Source organism: Felis catus, chromosome A1 (assembly GCF_018350175.1).
Source record: "Felis catus isolate Fca126 chromosome A1, F.catus_Fca126_mat1.0, whole genome shotgun sequence".
Classification (NCBI taxonomy): domain Eukaryota; kingdom Metazoa; phylum Chordata; class Mammalia; order Carnivora; family Felidae; genus Felis; species Felis catus.
This window is the reverse complement of record NC_058368.1, coordinates 97,127,415-97,152,406: the sequence shown is the minus strand read 5'-3', so window position 1 is coordinate 97,152,406 and position 24,992 is coordinate 97,127,415. Positions and strand designations below refer to the sequence as shown.

The 24,992-nt window shown below is 40.3% G+C and overlaps 1 protein-coding gene across 5 annotated transcripts in view; it reads left to right on the top strand.

Moving 5' to 3' along the window:
• DTWD2 (DTW domain containing 2) overlaps positions 1–24,992 on the top strand; it is a 462,321-nt gene that overhangs the window by 211,994 nt on the left and 225,335 nt on the right. Inside the window, exons 11-12 of one of the 5 annotated variants that reach the window (XR_002742508.2) lie at positions 7,164–7,391; positions 15,153–15,363. The exons of the other annotated variants lie outside the window; for them this stretch is intronic. The gene's annotated coding sequence lies outside the window, so the exon portion shown is untranslated. Of the gene's footprint in view, positions 1–7,163; positions 7,392–15,152; positions 15,364–24,992 lie in introns of those variants that run through there. 5 annotated transcript variants of the gene reach the window in all.

Genomic DNA, 24,992 nt, shown 5'->3' with positions numbered 1-24,992 from the left:
TAGTAGGTAGATGGAATATGTATGCTTATTGTTGCCTAAAATGAATATCTTTACTCTCCTCCAGAATAATACATGAACCTGAGGATACTTAAGTTTTGGTTATCTCCCATCTGACTTGTACTCCATTGTTGGACTATATTCAGTTTTTTATTTTCATTTTAGATAATATTGTTATTTTATATTATAATAAAATATAAAAATTGTTATTTTATGTTAGTTTTTGATATTTGTCCACATATGTGCCCTGTTCTTTCTGTACTGTTTCATTTTAAATTTCTGATCTTCCTACCTTTTTTTTTTTTTTTTTCTGCCTGAAGTACATCCTTTAGAATTTCCTTTTAGAGAGAGTCTGTATTGCCAAACTCAGTTTTTGTTTGTCTGAAAATATCTGTATTTTATCATCGATTTCTTTAAAGGAGATTTACTATACAATCTTAGTTTGGAGTTCTATTCTTTTTTTTTTTAAGTGTATTTATTTATTTTGGGAGAAGGAGAGAGCATATGAGCAGGGGAAGGGCAGGAAGAGATGGAGAGAGAGAGGATCCCAAGCAGCTTCCATAGTCAGTATGGAGCCTGTCATGGGGCTTGAACCCATGAACTGTTAGATCATGACCTGAGCTAAAACCAAGATTTGGATGCTTAACTAACTGAGCCACCAGGCACCTCTGAAGTTCTCTTCATTTAAAAAAAAATTGTTTTTAAGTTTATTTTTGAAGGAGAGAGAGAGAGCACAAGTGAGGGAGGGACGGAGAGGGAGGAGACACAGAATATGAAGAGCTGTCAGCACAGAGTCTGATGCTGGGCTCAAACCCACAAATTATGAGATCATGACCTGGGCTGAAGTTGGATGCTTCACCGACTGAGCCACCCAGGCACCCCCTAAAGTTCTATTCTTTTAAAATTTTAAAAATATTGTTCTACTTTCTTCTGGCTTCCAGTGTTAGTATTAAGGGATTTGCCATCAATTTGATGCTAGGTTCTTTGTAGATAATCTGTATTTTCTTTTTGACTTGTTTCAATATGTTATTTCTCTTTAATATCTTCAGATTTCCCTATGGTATGTCTAAATGTGGATTTTAAAAACTTATCCTTCTGGGCATTCACTGCACTACCTTAGCCTCATTTATTATCTTACTTCTACTTTGGGAGCCTCTAAGGCATTTTCTCTTTTTATGTATTTTGTCTCCTTCATTCATTCTTTCCTGCTGGAAATCTTATTAGAATATGGTAGACTTTTTCATTGTATCTTCCATGCTTTTTAATGTCTAATTTACTTTTTGGGATTATTCTGTTTGTTCTGCAGTTTTAGTGTCTTCAAATTTGTCTTCTAGTTTGCAAATTCTCTCTTCATCTGTGTCTAATTTGTCATTGTTTTCATGCATGGATTTTAAAATTTCAAGAATTAAATTTTCATTCTCAAAGTTTTATTTTTTCAAATTTGTTTCACTTATTTTATATGTACTTTCTTCTCATTAATTTAGGTATTCTATTTTATAGCTTTAAATTTATTAAACATGTTTTATTTGTTTTTTTAAATATTTATTTTGAGGGAGAGAGAGAGAGAGAAAGAGAGAGAGGCTGTGCATGAGCAAGGAAGGGGAAGAGAGAGAGGGAGAGAGAGAATCCCAAGCAGAGCCTGACACAGGGCTTGATTCTGTAAATGTGTGAGATCATGACTTGAGCCAAAATCAAGAGTTGGACACTTAAGCAACTGAGCCACCTAGATGGCCCTGTCTTTAAATTTATTAAATATCCTTATTTTATAATCCAAACTTGATAATTTTAGTTTAATTTAGTTTGAATAAATTTAGTTTAATTCAGGTATTTATAGCTCTGATTTCTTGTAGTTCTTGTTTTTTCATGTGTTTTGTTATATTATTAGATGGATTGTGAGCTTATATCCCTCAGAAAGTTGCTTGATGGGAGTTATTTATTTTTGTAGTCTGAGAAAAATACACATCCCTTCAAAAAGGATTTTTGTTTGTTTTTGGTGGATGTTTGATGACACTACTTACGTAGGAAATTAAGTAATTAGGTTGATGTTTTTTTGATCCCAAAAGTAGTATTAGAACTCAGGCTAGAAGCCTATGCAGGTGGTGGGTAGTTACGAAATAACAGAGGAGACCACTGTCCAGGTAGAGAATGGTAAGTTTCTTTTCTATCCCATTCTGAAAGGAGTGTTTATTTCTGTTTTACTCTTAAATAGGTCTATGGAGTCCGACTACTTACCTCCCATTAAACAGCTCTAGGTAGCTCTAGAACTGTTTCTTTTCTTCTTTCAAAACTCAGGCTTATGGTCATGGGGTAGTTTGATGACCTTAGGATGAAAAATTTCCTCAGAGATCTGCTCACCTTTCTGGGTTCCAACTTTCACTTCTTTTTTCCTGCTTTGCAGAGTCCTTTTTTGCTTTCTGGGTCATTGATCAATTTTGAAAGATTTTTTTTTTATTATATATTGTTCAGTATTTTTTTGTTATTATCACTAGGAAGGCTGTTCACGGTATGTGTTCCACCATACAATTGGAAATTAAATCCAGTTATTCCCATGTTTAAAGATGAGGAAATTCAAGTTTAGAGAGGCCAAATGTTTGCCACAGGTCATGGGACTTGAAGGAGTCAAGGTGGAGGATTGTTGACCCCATGCTAATTGTTCCTGCCATTTCCTGGGTCTGAGAACTGCAACCATCAGTTTGAAAGACTACACATAATAAACATACAATTACAGACATCATTTTTATGAGATTTTAAAGCATTTTTTTATATTTGAAAAGATGCTCAAAATTTGATTCTTTTTTAAAGATTTTATTTAAATTCAAGTTAGTTAACATATAGTGTAATATTTCTTTCAGGAGAAGTGTTGTATCTATACAACACCGAGTGCTCATCACAAGTACACTCCTTTATCCCCATCACCTGTTGAACCCACCCCCCCATATGCACAATTTGATTCTTAATGTTTATTTTAGTTTTGAGAGAGAGAGAGAGAGAGAGAGAGAGAGAGAGAGAGAGACAGCACAGGCAGGGGAGGGGCAGAGAGAGAAGGGTACAGAGGATCTGAAGTGGGCTGTGCTGTGCTGACAGCAGTGAGCCCGATGCAGGGCTTGAACCCACCAACCTCAAGATCATGACCTGAGATGAAGTTGGGTGCTTAACCAACTAAGCCACCCAGGTGCCTTATTTTATCCCCCTACAATTTGATTCTTAAACAGCCTTTTATGAAGAAAACAAAGTAGGTGTTAATATTTGTTCGTTTGGAGACAGACACAGCGTCCACAACCACCGTAGGATAATGCGTGAGGTTTATTTTTCCATGTCAATTTTGGGAAGTTTGGAAGTAGCTTTTGATTTTCACATAATTTAGGCAGAAATATTCAAAATAATGCATGGTGATCATTATATAATTTTGGTATTTCCCCTTGGAAAGCAAGGAGCAAATTATGCAGGTATATTTTCTAGACAACCAACAACTTGGCAGCTTTTAAAAGGAAAGCTTTGTGACTTTGAGGAGCACTTCATTCTGAAGAACGTGCTAGATGATGCCTTTGATACATTTCGAGATTTAAGGCAAACTTGTCTTTCCTTAGATGATCCTGTGAACAATGATCAGAGCATATGAGGTGAGGAAAAAGTAACAGCCAGTTCTGTGTCCCTGATGTCTGGGTGCCAGTTGGTACAGTTGCTACTTTTGGTACAAACCCTATAATATGAAAGGCAATTATAGGATAATTTGAGATGGGAACAGGTGAAGCTCAAATAATTTCAGGCTGAGGAGAGATGAGCAAATGGCAGCTATTCCAAGCGGCCCTGGCGCAGTTACTGTAGTGTTTGGACAGGCATGTCTCCTAACGTGATTTCATTATGCTCAGGTTAAAGACTTGGGTTTTAGATCAACAATGTGCAAATTTGGTTTATCACCTGTGTTCAAAAAAGGGATGACAGAATTCCAGCAGGAGAGCTTCAGTGTTTGCCAAGAGCACCAGCAGAAACGTTGTTTGGTTTATGTCTCTCATAGAACAAAAGGTCTCACTAGAAACGTGAAATTATTTGTATTAGAGAGTAAGGAATGGCTAACATTTCAAGAATACTCTTGAAACAGTACTCTTCATGTGCATGCATTTTCTGCATGCTTACTTATTTAAAAGTAAGCTTTGGACTCCATTTGGTGATTTTAGCCTATCCAGGACTTTGTGATTTTTGTAGTACTTGTACTCAAAGTGAATGCATCACAGAGCAGTATTCAGTGGTGATCCCACCCAGCTGGTCCTATAATCACCAGCCCAGCAAAGGATAGGGAACAAATCCTGCAGCCTGATTTGTCCTTGTCAGAAGAGCAGCAATGCTCAGGAATAAAATTCAAAGTTATACATGAGTCTAAAAAGAGCAATTTGTCAAGCGTTTCATTGGCACAAATTGAAATGAAATGAGGTCTCGGGCTCTTGAGGTCACTTTGCAACAGGAAGAATTCATTATCTAACTATACACAGAGGAAAATGCTTCACAATTGTATTTGCTTTTAAAGGATGAGTGCCCACATATAAAGCCAAAGCAGCAGAGGTCACTTACAAGGAATACACTACATGAAAGCAGAGATTCAAGGGTCCCCTGGCTCTAAGCTTCTTCCTTCTCCTTCCAGGTCAGGGTTGCTTTGGGGCATATTGCTCAATGGACTGAGGGAAATACTTGGGAAGCTCTTTGTTGTTAATACAAAATCATTTGTGCAGGTCCTGCTAAGTTGTCTGCTAGAAGCACAATGCAGTCTTATATGTCTTTTTCCCTTGGGGTAAGAAGAGTTTGTTCCCCATTGTTCTCCATATTTTATATCATTCTGAAGTGTACATTTTCTCTTAAGGCATTTTATGGCATTCTCCCCATTATGTGGAACAGGTGCAGCCTGGAATGTTTAACAGCTCATTGGGTGGTTAGTGATGGGACATTGGTTTCAGTTTAAAAAATAGGGAGAAATGAAGTGCATGTTGAACACGTCAATTCTGAGCATTGCATTTTTCAATACATTTATAAATAACTAGGAACAGAGAATTGATTATTACATTTTTGTTGAAGAGACTTGGTGATAACTCAGAAGATAACAAAAACCAAAGTCATTTGAAATGAAAACGAAAAATAGCATGGCTAAAGACAGTGGATTTAAATAAGGGTGGGGCAAGGAAGTAGATGTGGAGATCTACTCCCTTAATCTCTTTCCATACCTGAACCCTCCCCAAACTCAGACATCAGAAGAGAAGGGCTAGAGAAGCTCACATGTCAAGATCAGCAGCCATTTTTCACTCCTGCTCATTTTCTGTCATCCAATCAATTCTCCTAGTCTTTTTTTTTTTTTTAGATCTTTTCTGATAATGTGACCTCTAATTTATGCTCTTTCTAAACTTTTTATGACTGCCTGTTGATAGGGATTACATTGAATCTGTAGATCACTTTGGGTAGTACAGACATCTTAACAATATTAGGTCTTCCGATCCATGAATATAGGATGTCTTTCTATTTGTTTTTGTCTTTTACAATTTCTTTCAGCATTGTCTTTTTTATGGTTGTCAAGTGTTGTTAAAAGTGACTGCATGTTTGTGTTACAGTTTTTCTTGAGTGGTTGGTGACTTGGGACATGATGGTGGTGCCCTTCATTGAGATACAGGATACATGAAAAGAAGCAGTCTTCAGGGCATGGGGGAGACCATGAGACCACTACTGGCCCTGCTGAGTTCTAAATAGTTGTGTGGCATCTACAAAATGCACTTGGATGCAGATATTTGGAGCTAGACATTGGTGATGGATAAAACCATCAGAATGGGTAAAGATGTTTAGCAAATGTATTTACAGAGAAAGAGAGAAAAATCAGTTCTCCTTTCCTTTGTATTGTCCCAATAATAAGTCATCCAAGTGATATAATATTCCAAACTGCCTACCCTACTTCTACTTTGATTACAAGCCACAGCAGACAACAGGAGAGGGGGAGACATTAAAAGGAAATTTAAGACAAATAGCACTAAATATCAAGGTAGCAAAATCACAGATATCTGCTTACTGCATCCTTCTAGCTGCCTGAAAACCATATGTAACAGTGATGTTTTATCTTATAAGATCTCCCTTGTGGAGCTTGTAAGTCACGTGATTCTTTTCTGATTCCCCCTGACAGAAATAACTTGGCCTAGAAGGCTTGGTAAGGAAGAGACTTAACTCAATTTCTCCTTGTCTGATCATTTTTATTACCTCTCTCTGGTCCTCTGTTCAATTGACATGCCCAAATGATTTCATTAAGCCATCTTTTCTTGCCCAATAGAACTCAGGATCCTTAAAATGCTCCATAAGACCTTTAAAAGTGATTCTCTCCAGTGATCATGACAATGGTGATCGTTTTCCCCATAACACTTATGATAATAGAGTATTATATTTTATATCTAAGTGTTACTAGAAGGTAACTGCCATGAAGGCAGGACCCTGCCTGTTTTGTTCACAACTTCATCTGTGGTGCTGAGAACAGTGCCTAGCACATAGTAGTCACTCGGTAGAGAATTATTGAAGTAATTTTTGTGTTGATCATGTGTTGGGTATATGTTCATTTTGATTTAGAAAATATGATAACTGTGGCCATGTGACTTTGCATTAAACATAATTATTGACATATTTTATTTTGTAGTTGCTTTGATGACATTTCTTAATATCTTTGTTCACCATTGGATCTTGGGTCTGCAATTGGATAGTGCTGTCAGATGTGAAAGGATAGTGTTTTTTTGGGGGGGCAAGTTTGATTTAGACCTTGCATGTATTGTTACTTGTCTGGTCTACAAAGAGACCTTGATAATTGACAGTTGTATTCAAGTCCTAAAAGAACTCAGAGAGCTGGTGATTAGGGGTGCCTTCTAGCTGTCACTTTGATTTCAGTGGGATTGTACTTCAATGCTTTGCTTTGCCTAGAAACACTAGGAGAAAAACAGTTTTTCTTTACAGGCTCCCTGTAGAAAAACTTCACCAGTGTGGGTGAAAAAAAAATGACACTGGCTGACTTACTTTTCATCTGGAATTAACACAATCAGAAAAGTCTAAAGAAGGTAGATAAGGCGTGTTTTCATTTCAATGAAATTTAGATTTTCAAAGCTTTTGAGCTACTAATCCTGCTCCCTCCTTTCTGCTACTTTTCCTCTTTTCTCCAGTGCAATGTCTGCATCAAAGCTACATTTCTGACATGAGCAGAACAATCAGAGGCGAGGTGAAAATGCAAGGCATGATGATCGAACACTGTTACTTCACAGAGAGCACAGATCTGAGATGGGTTTCCAGTAACGTCCTATCCTGACTACCAACACACCAGAAGTGGAATGAAAAATTCCAGGCCAGATTATCCTGGTAGCCCTGGAACTTGGTATACTCTTTAATGACAGGTGAACCCCTTAAAAAAGTCAGATGCCAGAAAATGGAGGGGATACGAGTTTTTTTTGTTTTTTGTTTTTTCCCTCTGTGGTCAAGACAGTTTCCATTTATCCCTTCGTGGTTTTTGGAAATGACATGGGCAATTGAGAGTAAAGGGGTTGGGGATGGGGCAGGTGGGGAAATGCTCTGAGATCAGGTGCTCTGGCTTCCTAAGTAGGTTAGAGTCAGGTAGTGTGACAGGTTTGTAAAGGAAATACTGTTACAGTAGAAGAGGTGGCTGTGAATCCCACAGCAGAAGCATAAAGAAAACAAAGTCAAAACAAGTTATTATATTTAGGAACGCACAGTTGTTTAAATCAGCACTGGACAATTTTTGGCTTTCTATATTGTGGAAATTAGGCTCACTATTCAAAGAGTAGAAGAAAATCCTAACTTGAAAACTTTGTTGGCCTGTGTGTTATATAGAAATTGATCTCTTAAACATTAGTTTCTTAAATTGGGCAAACAGTCTTTGACCAGATTTAAAAATAGCCCCACTTTTCAGCTGGGAGAGCCAAAGAGGGGGTTTGCTCTGTGGATCTCAGTTTCTTTCTCTCTGATCTTCATCTGGGAGCTCAGGATGTCTTAACTGCTTGCTGCATGTCTGACTTGGCATGCCACTGAAAATACTTTGCAAAAGGGGAGGTAGATGGAGTTGGCAGGGATTCTATTAATATGAGATCTACTCCCCAAAGACAAAGGGCTGTATACCTCTCCCTTGTTTCATTAAAATTGTTGATGGAAGTTCAGAGGCAAAATCTGTACCCAAACCATCTACCTACTGAAAAGGCCTAGAGAAGAGGAGGTGTGTAGACTGTGCTAGAAGTCTCAGGAAATGGCTAAGGCTGGAAGATAGTGGAGTGCAGCACTCAGAAGCTCAGACACTGGTGTCTTTCTGCTTGGGTTTGTATCCCTAGCATGGGTCCTTGGGCGCTTGGACAAGTTATGTAGTGTCCCAGGCTGGATTTTCCAAGAAGCAGACTCTGAGATGAGTTTAGCATGCAGGTTGTTTATTCTGGACTGTTGTTGATCCACACCTGAGGGACAAAGGGGACAGAAGCAGAGTTGGGCAGAGGGACAAGTCAGGCAGCCATTCAGCAGGGCTCTGGAGCTGGAATGGCCCTATAGAATTATCCTGAGCTGGGCAGAGATCCTCTCACACTGATCCCTTTGGAGGTGGGCCACCCGGGGAAGGGATGTGACAACAGGCAAGCTAGCTCTGCCAGTGAGGTATCTTTGAGAGGCTAGGAGTGGAAGGGTAATAGGTCCTTCTATGAAGTGAGATTTGGGTGGCATCAGTGTCCATGATGCTTAGTTTCCTTGGGCCCTCTGTTTCTTCACAATAGTTTTTGGAGAATCAAATGAGATGGTACATGTAAAGTGCTTAGAACTCTGTTTGTCATGGAGTAAATAATTATTGTCATGTACCTGGCAGAGGTTAAATAATTTTCCCAGGGTCTCCCAGGTGGTCTGTGATGTGGATGGCCTTGGGACTGAAGCCTGACTCCTTCCAGCTTGTTTTTAGCTTCGATATCAAATATCTATAACATGGTAGAATCCATATTGGTTTGAATAGGTTTACTTTCTTCCCTTGCCCCCATCTCTGACTTCCCACCTGTTTCTGGGGATAAGCCAGGGCATGATTTGGGGCAGGAGAGTTGGCCTAAGTTGCAAGGGTGGAAGGAAGGAGGAGAAAGGAAAAATCATGGACTGTTCTCCCCATCTCCAGACCCATGGCACCCTGCCTTTCTCTCCCACTTTCCAGTCTCCTTTTCCCTCCCCATCCAGGCTCTATTCCTTATATTTCATGCCCATCCTTGGTCCAGAAATGAAGTGTTAGAGTACTCTTTGTGAGGTGGGATGCTAGAGTTTCCCTCTGAAGCTCCGATGAATCTTAACTCTAGTTATTGTTGTATCCAAAGATGTATGCTGTGGGTCTTCTGTGGGGGGAATCTTTCCCTAGCACCCTAAACTGATGTGGGAATGGGTGTTTGGAACGCACCCTATTTGTAAGTTTAGCCGCCTCTATTTTCTCCCTCCCTGAGTTACAAGTTGGATAGCCAATGAGTTCTATTTTTGTTTCTGTTTTTATTTTTTGCTCACTAGTTCTTCCTCCATGTATGCACTGTGGGAAAACATTTATAAATGAATTACCATTTGCAGAGTATTCTAGGGAATACCACAAAGTAAAAGAATGTATTTTCAAAGAGCTTAAAGCCTTCTTTAGGGTTGTAGTACACAGTTAGAAGCGGGGCTGGTTTTTCAGAGGACTCTGTTGATGTGCTACTTAGTTCTGGGTTTGCAGCACAAACTGAAAACTGAAAAGTTTTAATTGTTGATGTTAAGGAAACATCAAGATAAGAGAGCAATAGGAATGTAAATATTTTTTTAATGTTTATTTATTTTTGAGAGAGAGATAGAAAGTGAGTGGTGGGGGGAGGGCAGAGAGAGAGAGAGAGAGGGAAACAGAATCTGAAGCAAGTTCCACCCCATCCTTCAGAGACGAAAGTGGGGTTCAATCTCACGAACCATGAGATCATGACCTGAGCCAAAACCAAGAATTGGATGCTTAACCAACTGAGCCATCCAGATGCCCCAAGAATGTAAATAATTTGTAATAATTGAGTGCTCAACCCAATGCTGAAATCTCTCAGCTGTCCTCAGTCATACCAGAGCTTTCTCTCAGGACTTTCCAGGTCTCATTCACCTAAGAGTCTTAGCAGGTAGAGGGCCAGGATTCTGTGGTCTTTTGCCACCCTCACTTTCTCCTCCCCAGGGAGCAAGAGTGACTTAATTTTATTGGTGACTAAAGAGCAGGGGCAGAGGCATTCCATTCTTTCTTTTATCTTTAGGGCAAGACATGCTCATAAAGTGCCTGAGTTCTTCTACCACAGGGAATCCTGTCTTGGTGCAGCACTTCCTAGATCTGCTTGTTTAAGTTTAATTGTGGAACTTGGGGTCGTGAAGCCCATTGACCCACATATAGAAATCACATTTCTCCAATGTCAGCTTAATAATGATAATAATTTATCATCGGTAAAATGTTGATGCTGTATTTGGAGGCTATCTGTCTTATTCCTATCTTATTTCCAGTTTGAATCTCATTGGTTCAAATCCTAGGTGGGGTTGAGGGATGTCATTTATCAGTCTCCACTCAATTCTAAAGGTCAGGTATTAGGGTTTCCTAATGCATTAACTCCAGACTCAGATCACTGCATACTAGATGGATCAGCATTTATCCAACAGCATTTTGTGTGTGTGTGTGTGTGTGTGTGTGTGTGTGTGTGTGTGTGTATCTGTCTGTCTGTCTTCCAAAGAGAAACCCTTGGAAGGCAAGAATTAGGTAAAAACTGCTAATTTGAGTAGATCCTCTTTAATTCAGCTGAACAAATCCTTATTAAGGTCCTGAGATGGGGTAGTTGGTACCCCAGGCCCAGAGGATGCAGATTAATGGGACGTGCCCAAGGAGCTTTGGATCCTACAAAAGATAGTGGCATAGGGAAGTGGAGGGAGGGTCAGGGTGGAGGAGTGGTTACTCTTTTTCTCTATAACACTTCCTGAATGAGCAGCACTTGGGTTCAGGTGCAGGGTCTAGTGTCACCCTGGTGATAAGAATAATGGAAAGTAGTCTGATGTTCTCCTTCCCATGCCAAGTTTTGGATAGCATAATCCTAGAATTCTATAGAGATGAAAGATAGAGTATGTGCTTTGGAGTTTGACTGACTAGGGTAAGTGACTTAACTCCTCTTTGTTTCTGATTTCTCACATGAGGAAACAGGGATGATAGTATTACCTGCATCCTAGCATTGTGGTGAGGAATAAGGGAGCTAATCCAAGCAGAGGCTGAGCCAGTGCCTGGCACAGAGGGGTTCTCAACAGAGGGAAGCTCCTGTTGTCATGACCTGTTGTCAGGAATGTGCATGTGTGTTGAGAATTTAGCTAAACCACTCCACTGACATTGCCGCCTTGGCATCTATTTCGTGTGGCCAGGCAGCCTGCAAGGACCTTGAACTGTCACTATTACATCCTGCGATTGCACAGCATCACAGGCAAGCATCAGCCCATCGTACAACTTCCCCAGCAGCCCTTGTGAATAACAGTCTCCTGGGGCTTTCCTCTTTTGTGCCCCTTAGATAAGATCCCCTTGAAGCTTACCAAATCTCTGCTCTTTTTGAATTCACCAATCTGAGCTTTGTATGGGAATCCCAAACATTCTAACCCTGGCCCCTAATAAAGACATGTGCCCCAGGTACCATCACTTTCTCTGCCTCCACCTTGCCTTGACCCACCCATGTGGCACCTCCAGGCATGCTCTGTGCACTTCTTCCAGGACCTGTGAGTAATAATCTTCTCTATTTCTTTTTTTTTTTTTTTAGTGTTTATTTGTTTTGAGAGAGAGAGAGAGAGAGAGAGAGAGAGAGAGAGAGAGAGAGAGAGACAGTGTGAGGGAGGGAGGGGTAGAGAGAGGGAGAGAGAATCCCGAGCAGCCTCTGTCTAATGCGGAGCTCAATCTCATGAACCTTGAGATCATGACCTGAGCTGAAATCAAGAGTCAGACTCTTAATTGACTGAGCCACCCAGGTGCCCCAATAATCTTCTCTATTTCACTTTTGCTGTGGTCTTTCATTGGACCTAGGCTCACCATCCAACACCCTGGGTCTCTACTTAACAAATGTTAACAAAGTCATGACAGTGTGACATGGGGCTGGGGAGGAGAAGATAAACCAAGAAGACAAGAGAAGTGGTTCTTTTTAGCTCACTGGAAGGCTCTGGCTCTAAGACTTTCTTTACAGTTATGGTGGGTACACTTAATAAGCAAGAGAGCTTCCATATCCAGAGAGGAAAATGAACTACCATTCAGCCTCTTCATTTTATCCTAAGTATTTGTTTGTCATTTACCTGGAATAGCAGGAAAGTTTGGTGCTTGTCTGTCACCAACAGTAATAATAAGGTCGGCATGTAGCAGCAAGAGGCAGAATGGTTTCTGGTTTCACCAAATCCTGCTTGTTTTAGATGAGTGGTAAAAACCATAGCCAAATCTTTGTGTTCTTTGTTCACTTAGAGGCTACAGATATTTATCTCAGATGCCCATTCTGATGGTGTGAAAGCTGGACAAACTGCTTCTCATTTAATTGAGATAGGCATTTATTGAACGCCTACTAGGTATTTAGGTCCGTCCTGGGAACTTAGTTATTATATGGTTTAACTTCATAAAAATCATTTGAAGTAGATGTTTTCTTGGTTTTATAGATGAAGAACTTAGAGTTCAGAATTTTTACAAAGACAATTAAGATAGAAGTTGCTGGAATTTGAACTCAGGTCTTCAATAAGATTGAAAAAGAATTTTTAAGTGTTAAATTTTGGGAGGGAGGGAGGGAGGGAGAGAGAGAGAGAGAGAGAGAACAAGCCGGGGAGAGGCAGAGAGAGCGGGACACATAGAATCTGAAGCAGGCTCCAGGTTCTAAGCTGTCAGCACAGAGCCCAGTGCAGGGCTCAAACTCATAAACTGTGAGATTGTGACCTGATCTCACGATCAGGATGCTTAACTGACTGAGCCACCCAGGGGCCCCTGCAATAAGATTTTTTTTAAAGTTACATAGATTTAATGAAGTCCTGTCATGTATTATTGGCATATTGCCTACTACTTTTATGAATTTTAGGGAATTTTAAAAATACAGAAAATCATCATGAAGAAAATAAAAATAATCCATAATATCACAACTCAGAAAAAGCCACTATTTAAATTTTGAAATATTTTCATCCAATTTTAATGCATATATATATATACATATATATATGTACACACATATATATATATACATATATACACACATATATATACATATATATATACGTATATATATACATATATATATAGTTGTTGTTTTATTTTGTTTTTTTTCCCCACAAAAGTAAACTTCTTTCTGTATTGTTTTAAAAGTCTCCCTTAAAAATATGTTAGGAAGGGATTTTCATATTATTAAATAGCTTTCCAAAACCTGATTTTAAATTGCCACATTTGATTATGTGGATGAAGAAAGCCCTTATTGTTCAAATCTATGCTTCTATTTCCCCCTACTTTAAACATCTTTGTATATAATTTTTATGTATATTTCTGATTATCCCCTTAGAACAGATTTCAGAAGAATAATTACAAGGTTAGAGGTTTTTCCAGTTATCTGATGCTGTGGAACAAACCAACCCCAAACTTAGCTGCATTAAACAACCACCATTTTACTGTGCTCATGGATGCTGTAGGTTAGGAATTCGGTAAGGGCATAGCAGGGATGGTTGTTGTTTGCTCTATGATGTCTGGGATCTCAGCAGACACACTCCAAGGCTGATCATAGCTGGGACTGTTGACTGCTGTTCCTACATGTGGCTTCTCCAGCCTGGTGATCTCATTGTAAGGGTACATTTTTGTGACTTGGCTTAGAGCTCCAAGAGTATTTCAGTAGCACAAGGTAGATGTATATGGACGTTATGAAGTAGCCTTGAATGTCGCCTGGTGTCACTTTTCCTGCACTCTGTTGGTTGAAGCAGTCATAATCCTGTCCCAGTTCCAAGGTAGAGAATATGGACCCTTACCTGTCAATGGAAGGGGTGTCGAAGAATTTATAGCCAGGTTTTAATACTGCCAGAGATGTTATAAACCACTCTCAAGACTTCCACATATATTATCAGGTTGCCCCTAGAAACATTATATAAATCAACTTTTTCTAGTCATACCTGATAGGTACACTCTTAACCCACCCTGAACATTTCAATTTTAACAGGTATTTGTCAATTTGAGAGACAAAAGATAGTATATTATGTCATTGTAAATTTCAAGTATCTGAATACTAGTGAATTTCTATATGTGGTTTTTTTTTCAGATGCTTGTCAAAATTTAGTGTGAATTTTCTAGTTTTTGCTCCTTTTCATGTTGGAGTAGTCATCTTTTTCCTCATTAATTGGTAGGTGTTGTATACATATTAAGACTAAATCAAGGTGATCTGAAACTAAATTGAATTTTTCTACTACTCTACCTCTTAACAACTCTAATAAATAAATGTTTTTAGTGCTATGTGTAAGGCACTGTTTGTTTGTAATCCTTACTCTGCCTCTTCCAAGTTGTGTGGCTTTAACAGTTTATTTAAGCCTCTTGGACTTGGTTTCCTCTTCTGTAATACTGGGTTGATAACATTTCTATCTCACTAGTCATTGTGAGGATTCAGTAATGCCCATGTGAATGCTTAGCAGAAGACTTATTGCATATTAAGTGTCCAGTAAAGATAAGTCGTTATTCTTGATGTGATTACTGTCCCCATAGTGGTTGACAGTGACACCCGGACGCCGTGAGTAGTTTAGTGATTATCTCATCCTGTCTCTTGGCCAGTTGGTAATTGTATAACTGCTAGTAATGTCAGAGACATTTGGTTTCTAAATTCAGAAGAGTCATGGTTGCTCTGGGAAAGGTCCCATCTTTTAGTTGTTATTTAAACTTGGTTCGCAAGTTTTCCAGAGGAGTTAAGTCACTAACAAGGCAGGATGGGCTTTGGAGCAGGGGAGGGGAGGCCATCTTAATTAATTGTTGAGACGCTTGGAAATAATCACCATCCTTGATTGCGATGCCAGTACAATGGGAAGGACATGGGGCAAGAACTCATTTCTTGGGGAAACTCTTGAGACAAGAACTAAATTTGATTGCATTTCCTCTTCCTTTTTTTTTTTTTTGTCTTCCCATCCATCAGACTGAATGCAGAATCAAGCACTGTGGAGCCACACTGATGAAAGAAAAGTAAAACTCTCACCTGAGTTGTTCATTTTAGCCTCATTGTGGTTTTGACTTGTATTTCTCTGATGATGTGTGATACTGGGTGAGAATGCAAGCTTGTGGAGCCACTCTGGAAAACATGATGGAGAATCCTTAAAAGATTCAAAATAAAACTACCCTACAACCCAGCAGTTGCACTGCTAGGTACATATCCAAAGGATACAGGAGTGCTCATTTGAAGGGGCACGTGTTTATAGCAGCACTATCAACAATAGTCAAATTATAAAAAGAACCCAAGTGTCTATCGACTGATGAATCGATAAAGAAGATGTGGTATATATATACAATGGAGTATTACTCAGCAATCAAAAAGAAGGAAATCTAGCCATTTGCAACAACGTGGATGGAGCTAGTGTGTATTATGCTAAGCAAAATAAGCCAGTCAGAGAAAGACAAATAGCATATGATTTCACTCATATGTGGAATTTAAGAAACACAACAGATGAACATAGGGGAAGGGAAGGAAAAATAAAATATGATAAAAACAGACAGGGAGGCAAACCATAAGAGACTCTTAAATACGGAGAGCAAACTGAGGATTGATGGAGGGAGGTGGGTGGGGATGGGCTAATTGGGTGATGGGCATTAAGGAGGGCACTTGATGGGATGAGAACTGGGTGTTGTATGGAAGTGATGAATCACTGGGTTCTACTCCTGAAACCAATACTATGCTGTTTGTTAACTAACTTGAATTTACATAAAAAACCACAAACAACAAATTAAAAACAAAAAGGAAAGTGAAACCCTTTTCTTTAGAAGAAGTCCCAAAGGGCTCTCATTGCATCGACTGGGGATAGGCCGTGGAAGCAAAAGGCCAGGGCCTGGGTCTCAGGTGACCAGAGGCAGGGCTGTTATTCCCTCTCATTCCCTCTGAGCATGTGCTTTCCTCTTAGTCTGGCATAGCCTCTTCCTGCTCTTTCCTTTTAGAGCCTCACGGGGGTGTAGGAGTACTGTGCTTGGATGTGTGGGGGATGGGGGTTAGAGGTGTGTGTGTGTGTGTGTGTGTGTGTGTGTGTGTGTGTGTGGAGTGAGGCCTGGTGGCCTGTCTCCACCACCCCTGGGGGCAGTGAACATTTGTTGTCTCCAAAGAGGGCTTCTCTGGCTTCAGCCCAGCTGTCCCTATGTGATAACCACCATGGCTAATACTGTACTGATGAGCCACTTCGGGTCTCCGCCTCACCGCCTCTGATCACTATGAAATATGAGTTGGGGGAACTTTCTGTAACAAATGCCCGCTTGACTGAGCCCCTATTCAGGCATCCGGTGTCAGCACTTGACGCAGACAGCCGCTCTGGCCAGACAGTGACAGATTCAGCCTCCTGTTCAGACTGTCAGGGGAGTCTCCCCGTCAAGCTTGGGCTTGTCACAGGATTGCCTGGCTGAATCCTGCCAGGGCTGTGGGCCGCACCTGTGTTTCCAAATGTCAGTGGGCTTGAGAGCCAGCCGCTTGCCACCACCCTTTCTGTCAAGGTCAGCTGGCAGATGGGGGAGGGGTGCTCCTGAAGGGAGACAGACCTGCCTCTTTTGTCCTTTACTGACTTTTCAATACCAGGAGGTCCAGGACTTGTGAAAGAAAGCATTTGAGGCAATCTTGGATAAAATTAAAAAACAAAACAAAAAAAACAACCCCCCCCAAACTACCATAAACAAACAAACTTGCCTGGAGATTGGCCCAGGCAAGTTTATTTCTTTGAAACATCATTTCCAAACTTCCTTTAACATTATCTTGCTAGTCTTGTTTGAATACGAAGTGAAGAAGAACAAAGCTAGTTACGGATGGTAAGAAAGAAAGAGTTCACATTAGTGGCTACTTTTGGGATTCTGCCAGGGGTGGCCATATGGTAATCATAATGATGATTTATAAATCAGAAGTTGTAACCTGATGGACTGAATTTGGCACAGAGGATTTTTATTTGGCCTAGAGTGTTTATCTGTTTCTAGTAGAACTTCATGCTAGTATTTAGAATTCAGAATATTTCCACACACAAACATGATTTCTGGCCTTTCTTGAAATGCTAAGTTCTGGCAACATTGGGTTTGCGTTCTCGAATAGGGATGATTTGGGTAAACCACACTATTGCCATCGCTTACTTTAGGAAGGGCAGATACTTTTTAATTTGCCACAGTCCTCACCTCTCCTGGTTGTTATACACAAACTGCTTATTTAAAAAAAATTTTTTTTAAATGTTTATTTATTTTTGAGAGAGACACAGACAGAATGCGAGTGGGTTAGGGGCAGAGAGAGAGGGTAGAATCCGAGGTAGGCTCCAGGCTCTGAACTGTCAGAACAGAGCCCGACACGGGGCTCGAACTCACAAACCGTGAGATCATGACCTGAGCTGAAGCCGGACGCTCAACCGACTGAGCCACCCAGGTGCCCCTCTCTTATTTTTATTACATGAATGATTTCTGTAGATATTTGGCTTGAGTACTTGGCCTGGTATGAATGCTGAGCCTTAATCCTACACTCAATCTTGAGTGAGTTCTACTTAGTGTTGTTTTTTGTTTGTTTGTTTGTTTGTTTGTTTCCCTCCTTCCTGGTATGTGACAGGGCATTGCTTGAGTTTTCAAGATTTAAGTGCAATTAGTATTAGGAAGAAGAAAAATAATGGTTTTATTGATAGGTGAGGGCCATAGTTAACTATTGCCAGGCCTTAGCTCTTGATTTTAGACAAATTTTCCATGAGTGATAAATTTCATGACAAGTTTTGGTGTTGCTACTGAGAGGGGAAGAGAAATATGTTAATTGGAACCTGTTATATTATCTCATTTTTAATCCTTACACAAATCCTTCCTAGTTAGCAGTATGGTCTCCTTTCCATGAATGAGGAAATGGGGTTCAGATTTAAGGAACTTTCTCAGTGTTTTAAAGCTGGAAATTAAGGGAACCAGAGCTTCTATTTATGTAAAAATCTTTACTTTTTTCTCCAACATACTACCCTAACCAATAGAATCATGTATCATCTATATAGGCTAAAATTTAAGTATTGTTGAAAAGATAAACTGTACTATCTTTGTTAAATAGGTTGCATTTGGATTTTGGAGCATTTTTAAGAGTCTTTGATGATGGTGATAATAATAATAATAATAATAATAATAATAATAATAATAATCAAATGAAAAGTACTTGTTCATGATGAGGATTTTTTTCCTTAAAATAATTTTTTTTAAACCCACATGAGGTGCAGATTAAAATGATACTTTATTGATTTTGACATTGACAATAGTCAGAGCCAACCTTACAGAGCACTTATTGTGTGTTTATATAGACTACCTTATTTAACTGTCTCAACAAGCATACAAAGTAGGTAAAGTTATTATCCCTATTTTATAGATGAGGAAACTGAGGCACTGAAGGGAATTCGGAGTAACTTGAACAAACTGCTTGATAAGCCATCAGATGGGTTGGGAGCAGACTCATTAATACAGTTTAGCCTTCCACTGATGTGACCTTTGATGAATATTAGCCAAGATACTAGACGTGCTGTAAACCCTGCATTTCTATAGTTTCTTTGTACCTATGCCAATCGGCTGTCTCCTGTTCTATGGGAGGAATACTGGAAGAAGCCCCTGAGAACTTATTTGACCAGATAGAAACTTTAGAAGTGCTTCCACAAACGATGTTTTAAGAAGGTCATTAGGAGTTCTGATCGCTGTGAGTAAGTTGTTTTGTAGTGACGGCTATGGGGTGGATCACTTATGGTTAAGTGGTGGGACAGGGTAATGGACCGAAGCTTCAAACACAATGAATTTTGTTGATTATGAGGAAAAAAACAACAACAGTGTTAGATGATAGTAACTCTACTGTGCGAGGGTTGTTTGAAGTATCCATAGATGGGGGTGGTTTGAAGGTTTAAAGTACTTGAAATGAATGCATTTGAAGTCTAGGAAAGCAATGAAATCTTCTGTATGCGTGTCACTGGGGTGCCATACGGGGCCACCTTGTCTAGCCTCAAGTGGAGAAGTGACCTCGGATAGATTTGAAGGGCTTGTTCCTAACGTCTGCCTTTGAAGGATTTCTTGTCACTGTTTATTCTTAATGCAGTTAGAGGCTGGCCTGTGTCTTTTGGAGTCCACAGCCCAGTGACTACTCTGATGCCGTGCTGTCTTAGAGAACACGTGAGCAAGTGTTATCACTCTGCTTTTCCTATCACTCAGGCCCATGTTCTGGGGCTAAGCTGGGATCTAAGAGGAGTCCACGATGCTTGCGTGCATGCAGCCATACCAATGGTTACTGTCCTTTTTTTTTTTTTTGTATTGACCAAAGTTGTCTTATTTTGGGCAGAATTAGGTGGAAAATAGTGTGAACAAGTCATGGATAAGGCATAATGGAACCTCTCACTACACATTTAAGTGGCAGCCATTTGACACACTCTCTTTCCCTTCCTTAGAGATATAATGGGTTAGAATCATTAGAAAGGCTGTGCTTACCCTTGGTTTCCTCTCTGCCCGTTTAGTAGCAGGCAGGCTGAACCCAGTACTTTCATGCTATTACCTGCCATATTTCCTTGTGGGCTGCTTTTCTTCTGACAGCATCTTACATCTCGCTGTTCCCAGGGTTCCTCTTGTGCCTTTTCTTATGGCTTCCTTTCTGTATTCTCCAGGATGATTTTGTTTAAAAATCACCCATATTTTTAGCTACTCAAAAGCTATTGGCTCCCAAAGAAAACAGCTTCAGACCTTTTCTTTCCCCTGAGCCAGAGCCCTATATTATCTGCTGCTCATCAAACCCATCTCTGTGGGTGTTCCCCTGGCTTCTCAAAAACAACAGCCTTTAAACCAAGCTCATCACCTTCCTTCCTATTTCACCAGCTCTGCTTTCTGCATGTCTTGCTTTTTTGGAGCATGTTTCTAACTTCATCATGCATAAATTCTGACTCATTGAAACATCGAGGATGGGGTGAGGAACCGACACTGTTTGCAAACAGCTCTAGTGATTCTGGTGTTCGTGGTCCACATACAACACGGAGAAAAGCAGCTGTGTGAAGGTGCCTCTCTCCACCTGGTCACACGAGCTAGAAATGTTGGAATCATTCTAGTCTTATTTCTTCCGTTCAACCATTGTCCAAAGGGCCAGTGCAGCCTACTGATTCTATTTCCTTGGTGTGTTTCAAATCTGTCACTTCCTCTCTATTTTACTGCTGCTCCTTTCCTTCCATCATAGATCATCCCAGCGATCTCCTTATTTCTCCTTGACTTACTCTTGTTCCCTTCCATCTACTTTCTACCATGCCACTAGAGTGATCTTTCCAAAATGCAAATAATGTATTGCTATTTTCCATCTCAGAACTTTTCAGTGACTCTATTCTGAAGGATAAAGGCTAACCTCCTTAGCGTGATTAGTAATTCTTTTGTGATTTGGCCCTCGTGTATCCATCCAGTTTCACCTGTTTGTCAATCCTTTATTTCAGCCCGAATTCTAAATATGTTAAGCCATTTGTAAGCCTGAACATTTTTTAGTCTCTGTATTCCCCATGCTATTATGCAGGTTAATCTTTTTGCTTCTAATACCCTTCCTTTTCTTTGGCTGGCTAAGTTTTACTCTGTCATCCAATGAATCAAGTCAAGCATTTCCAATTTAGAGAAGACATCCATAATCTTTGCTGACTGACTTGAGGATTTCTCTGGTTAAATTTCCCTAGATCTTTGTGTCTACAGACATCAGAGTATTTATTACAGAGTGCTATATTTACTGGTTTACTTCTTTAAAATTAACATGTGAGTTTCTTGAGAATCTTGACTATATCTTCAATTTTTGTATGTCCAATACAGTGACTGGCATTTACTGAACAGGAAAAAAATTCTGGAGAATGAATGATTGGCCAAATGTTTTTAAACAACTTGGTAAGACTTAGACACACTAAAATTCAGAATGAGAGGCGCCTGGGTGGCTCAGTTAGTTAAGCATCTGACTGCAGCTCAGGTCATGATCTCATGGCTCATGAGTTTGAGCCCTATGTTGGGTGCCTGGAGCCTGCTTCATATTCTGTGTCTCTGTCTCTCTGTCTCTCTCTCTCTCTGCCCCTTCCCTGCTCATTCTGTCTCTGTCTCTCTCAAAAATAAATAAAAAAAATTCACAATGAAGAAGAATGTCCTTGTGCATAACTCTTGAAACATAGGTGATTCTCTATCACCTATATGATACTATCACCTATGTGATACTTTTACTAAGCCCCATGTCTTAGTAAAAGAAGGTTCCCATCAGTTTCATTTTGTTCCTCCTAAGGATGGGGAGGTTTATGTGAAGATTAACTTATTACCTGGTTACCCTTCCCAAAATTCTTTTACCAGATCCAAGTTCTTACAGTAGGCAAAGGAAGGTGGTGTTCTACTGCTAAAATGCAGAGCCTCCTAAAATGTGAGAACAAACTGAGGGTTGATAGGGGATGGGAGGGTGGGGAGGGTGGGTGATGGCCATTGAGGAGGGCACCTGTTGGGATGAGCACTGAGTGTTGTATGGAAACCAATTTGACAATAGATTTCATATAAAAAATAATAAAATAAAATGCATAGCCTCCAAGATGTGGATTTCAAGCCTAATTTGTATGAAATCAATGGGATATTTCAGGGAGGGTGCTTTCAGTTCCATGTAAGCACTTGGATTTTCCAGAGCAAGGGAGTCAGATCCAAATAGTGAAATAACTTCTTGTCACCCAAACTCACAGAGAAGGCATGCTGTTGTAAATGCAATTCCTCCTTTGGGCAGGAATTTGGGGCTGAATGGCAACTTGCTTATCCAAACATTGTGGAGATCTCTTTGGCTATCCAGTGTCTTATTAAGAACAGTCATTCAGTCAACATTCAGTTGCATTCATTGAGTAAGTATAAAGGCTCTGGAATTGTGTCATAGGTGTGATGTTCAAAGGTGAACAAGGCACTGTTCCTGTCACGGAATAGGCCAGCATGGAAGCAAACAGTATAGCTTTTAGAAGTCCCTTACTGGCAATTTCTCAAAATCCTCCTCCATATCAAACAAGTAAGAACAGAGTCGGGAGTCAGGATGAAAGAAACTTTTGTTTTCTGTTGCGTGAGAAGAATTCCTTTAAGGAGAGGTGACATCTGCAATGTTTTAAATGAGGATGTACCAGTGTTCTGGGGCTCTTCATTTTAATTTTTTTGAAAAAGCATTTCAGAAGGCAATTGTGTTTGCTTGATTCGATAAAAGTGATCCTAGAGAAAGTAATGTTCATGGAACCAGAAAACCAGTGTGGCTTCTGTCCAACCAAGGCCTTTAGATGGAGGGCCATATGGAAAGAGCTTCTTCAGGGCAGAGCTAGACTTCGAAAAGGCTGGAGAGAGGGCTCAGTGTCTTTCTGAGAGCAGCCCTAATAGAGACATGTGATCAGGTGACATCGCAAATAGGAATTGGTGGGGGATATCTCTAGTTAATTAGGAATTTCATCATATGTATTTGAATCTTATTTTAGATTTTAAGAGTATGCATGCCTCTAGTTTAAAGCCATTTTTCAAAAGAAGTTAGTTGAAGCTAGTCTTTGAGAGAATGTGGAACAGTTGATATAAATAAAATAGAAGAGTCTGGAACCATTGGTCATGTTTCTTCACTTTACATCAGACTTATTTGTTTATTTATGATTTTTTTTTCCCAGAGAGAAATGATTCTTCTGTTTTCTCCATAAAATACATTTATGTCACTGATGAGTTGGCACAGATTCTGTCTCTAAATAGAGTGTTCCTTGAATATGATATTACCCGTTCACACATCTGGTGTTTTCAGGATATTTCTGGAGGCAACGTTGCTCTGTTCCTTCCTACGTTGAGGAGTAGGACACATCAAAGTGTTTCCAGCATTGCTCTCTCCTGAGGGAAGCTGACTTCTGGGTGACCATGGGTGATTGGATGACGAAAGGCAAAGAACTTTTTGCTTGATTCACATGGGACCCCAAGGAACTGTACTGTTACCCTTACCATGGAGCCGGGAGAGCCTCTTTCAGGGAGTAGAAATCAGCTTCTTTTAGAACTCAGGAAAAGCCTCAAAGATGTGTTATTAAACAGCATAACTCATGTTTTTAAAAAATTGATGATGGGGTGCCTGAGTGGCTCAGTCAGTTGAGCATTCCAACTTTGGCTCAGGTCATGATCTCACAGTCCATGGGTTCAAGCCCCACGTCGTGCTCTGTGCTGACAGCTCAGAGCCTGGAACCTGCTTCAAGTTCTGCGTCTCCCTCTCTCTCTGCCCCTCCCCTGCTCATGCTCTGTCTGTCTCCCTCTCTCAAAAAATAAATAATAAACATTAAAAAAATTTTTAAAAAATTGATCATAAATTTTAACTCTCATTCTTGTCCATGCCAGAGGCCAGAGCAAGAGCTGGGGTCACTTTATGAAGGGCAGTCACTCAAGGCTTCCTACTGAACCCGAAGGCCAACAGAACATCACTCCTTGCTGGGGGACCCCTCAACCAGCTGGTGCTGAACAATCAGGGGCCTCTGTGTACCCTCTGGCCAACCCCAGTGTCCCTGACTTCCCTCTGCTCCCATGTCCCTGCAGCGTGGAAGGAGCTGGGGGTTGGGTTCACCTTGCAGAGGGAATATTTGTAAAATATCCAATCCACTCAATTTTACCAAATGCAGCAATTTGGATTATAACCTACCATTAAAATAAATCTGCACAGGAACTAAATGTGGTATTAGGAATTTATGTCAGTTATTGTTCCACAGATAATAGTATTATATATCAACTTGGCATATGTTACTCAATAGATCAGCACCAGGACTTAGAGGAGTGAGCCCAAGATATGTCTCATTGCTCTTTATTATGCTAAACCAGAAAGGGGTGTTGTGGGGACTGTGATGGTGTAGTACTTGTTCATGCCCATTCTTTCAATGTAGACTGAGAGGAAACTGAAAGAACAGTGTGAAATCCTTAGAGTGGGTCTCTACATTCTGTGATATACCCAGCAGAGTGGGCTAAAGATGGGCTTTCCTCTGGAGGGAACACTGCCAGTGTGCAACTGAATTTTAGTCTGATTTGAGGCCAGAGTTTTAAGGAGCCTGCCCCAAAGAAGAAATGATTCCCTTCATGGTGGATTCTTAAAATGTTTGGTGTTTATGAGCTCTTGCTGGGGTATTTAAGGATCGAGGTTTACTCAAGCTGGGATCCTGATTGTCAGTCAAGTAGTCACTTAACTTCTTTGGGCTCCATTCCCTTATTTTTTTTAAAAAAGAGTGTTGGTTGCTATATCGGATCATTTCTTTATCCCAAGTTTACCTTAGTTTAAGAAAGTGAATACATTTTTGATGCTGATTCACTTTTCTTTTCAAATGTTTTATGTATGTATGTATTTATTTATGAGAGGCAGAGCACAAGTGGGGGAAGGGCAGAGAAAGATGGAGACCCAGAATCTGAAGCAGGCTCCAGGCTCTGAGCTGTCAGCACAGAGCCCGATGTAGGGCTCAAACTCATGAGGTGTGAGATCTTGACCTGAGCTGAAGTTGGACGCTCAGCTAACTGAGCCACCCAGGTGTACTGATTGACTTTTCTCACTCACTTATTCCGTAGATCCTCATAGACTGCATACTTACGGTTTTTTTTTTAATTTTTTTCAACGTTTTTTATTTATTTTTGGGACAGAGAGAGACAGAGCATGAACGGGGGAGGGGCAGAGAGAGAGGGAGACACAGAATCGGAAACAGGCTGCAGGCTCCGAGCCATCAGCCCAGAGCCTGACGCGGGGCTCGAACTCACGGACCGCGAAATCGTGACCTGGCTGAAGTCGGACGCTTAACCGACTGCGCCACCC